Here is a 2,489-nt window from a genome sequence, read left to right as displayed (position 1 = left end):
GCTCTGTCGCCCCTGCTAGAGTGCAGTGGCGTGATCTCCGCTCACTGCAAACTCAGCCTCCTGGGTTCATGCCATTCTCCTGCCTCAGCCTCCCGAGTAGCTGGGACTACAGGCACCCACCACCACGCCCAGCTAATTTTTTGTATTTTTAGTAGAGACGGGGTTTCACCCTGTTAGCCAGGATGGTCTCACCCTCCTGACCTCATGATCCACCCGCCTTGGCCTCCCAAAGTGCTGGGATTATAGGCGTGAGCCACTGTGCCCAGCCAAAAGCTGTTTTTTAAAACCTTCCCTCAAATCGTCTAACACAACCCCAAATCCTATAAAAAGCCTTTGTAACACCTCCTTAGGGAGACACTTCCTCACTGCAATGAGTGGATAAACCGTTCTTTGTTTAATTATGTACAGGTGTGTGCTTTGGCTGCAGGCCATTGACATTGGCATAAGCAGTTTCAATTGGATGGTGGTGCTGTTCTGAGATGGAAAAAACAGGGCATAATCGGTGATTGGGGGTTGACCATCTGCCAAGCCCAGGCAGGAGATGCTGCCTCTGAATGCCCCAAAGAGGCTGGAAGGCTTGGCAGTACCTCTCACAAGTGCTCTGAGGCTTTTGTTTTTATGTCCTGAGTTTACTTTTTTTTTTTTTTTTTTTTTGTAGTCTTTTTTTTTTTTATTAATTTTTTTTGCATATAAAAACAATAAACATTTTCTAAAAATACATACAAACAAAAAGATGCGTATCAAACATATTAGGAAGGTTGCACATGGGAAGTCGGGGAATAGAAATGGGGGTGGGAGTTAAAATAAATGAGAGAGGGACTTTATATGGATCAGTGATAATAACTCAATCCTCTATTTGACAAAGAAGAGGGAGAAGGAAGAGGAAGAAAAAGAAAGTGGGATAAAGGATCAGAAAGGGAGGAAAATAGAAAAAATTAGAGTATGACTCCAGGGTAGACCTGTTTTGTTGTCATTGAGTTGGTTGGTTGGTTTGTCTGTTGTATTCTTCATGTTTCGCCAAGTTGGCCAGACTGGTCTCGAACTCCTAGCTCGAAGTGATCAACCCGCCTCGCCCCCCAGAGTGCCGGGACCACAGGCGTGAGCCACCACGTCCAGCCCCCACATTGCTTCTGGCCTCCGTGGTAGACCTCCCAGACGGAGCGGCCAGGCAAAGGAGCTCCTCACTTCTACCCAGACACGGGGCGGCCGGGCAGAGGGGCTCCTCACTTCCCAGACGGGGCGGCCAGGCAGAGACGCTCCTCATTTCTTCCCAGACGATAGGTGGCTGGGCAGAGGCGCTCCTCACTTCCCAGACGATGGGTGGTCGGGCAGAGGCGCTCCCCACTTCCCAGACGATGGGTGGCCGGGCAGAGGCGCTCCTCACCTCCCAGACGATGGGTGGCCGGGCAGAGGCACTCCTCACTTCCCAGATGGGGCAGCCGGGCAGAGGCGCTCCTCACTTTCCAGACGATGGGTGGCCGGGCAGAGGCGCTCCTCACCTCCCAGACGATGGGTGGCCGGGCAGAGGCGCTCCTCACCTCCCAGACGGGGCGGCCGGGCAGAGGCGCTCCTCACTTCTTCCCGGACGGGGCGGCCGGGCAGAGGCGCTCCTCACTTCTTCCCGACGGGGCGGCCGGGCAGAGGCGCTCCTCACTTCTTCCCGGACGGGGCGGCCGGGCAGAGGCGCTCCTCACTTCTTCCCGGACGGGGCGGCCGGGCAGAGGCGCTCCTCACTTCCCAGACGGTGGGTGGCCGGGCAGAGGTGCTCCTCACTTCCCAGACGATGGGTGGCCGGGCAGAGGCGCTCCTCACTTCTTCCCGGATGGGGCGGCCAGGCAGAGGCGCTCCTCACTTCTTCCCGGATGGGGCGCCCAGGCAGAGGCGCTCCTCATTTCTTCCCGGACGGGGCGGCCGGGCAGAGGCGCTCCTCACTTCCCAGACGGGGCGGCCGGACAGAGGCGCTCCTCACTTCCCAGACGGGGCAGCCGGGCAGAGGCGCTCCTCGCTTCCCAGACGGTGGGTGGCCGGGCAGAGGCGCTCCTCACTTCCCAGACGGTGGGTGGCCGGGCATAGGCGCTCCTCACTTCCCAGACGGGGCGGCCGGGCAGAGGCGCTCCTCACTTCCCAGACGGTGGTTGGCCGGGCAGAGGCACTCCTCACTTCCCAGACGATGGGTGGCCGGGCAGAGGCGCTCCTCACTTCTTCCCGGATGGGGCGGCCGGGCAGAGGCGCTCCTCACTTCTTCCCGGATGGGGCGCCCGGGCAGAGGCGCTCCTCATTTCTTCCCGGACGGGGCGGCCGGGCAGAGGCGCTCCTCACTTCCCAGACGGGGCGGCCGGGCAGAGGCGCTCCTCACTTCTTCCCGGACGGGGCGGCCGGGCAGAGGCGCTCTTCACTTCTTCCCGGACGGGGCGGCCGGGCAGAGGTGCTCCTCACTTCCTCCCGGACGGGGCGGCCGGGCAGAGGCGCTTCTCACTTCCCAGACGATG

The sequence above is a fragment of the Symphalangus syndactylus genome, chromosome 18 (assembly GCF_028878055.3).
Source record: "Symphalangus syndactylus isolate Jambi chromosome 18, NHGRI_mSymSyn1-v2.1_pri, whole genome shotgun sequence".
NCBI classification, from domain to species: Eukaryota; Metazoa; Chordata; class Mammalia; order Primates; family Hylobatidae; genus Symphalangus; species Symphalangus syndactylus.
This window is presented reverse-complemented; position numbering follows the sequence as displayed.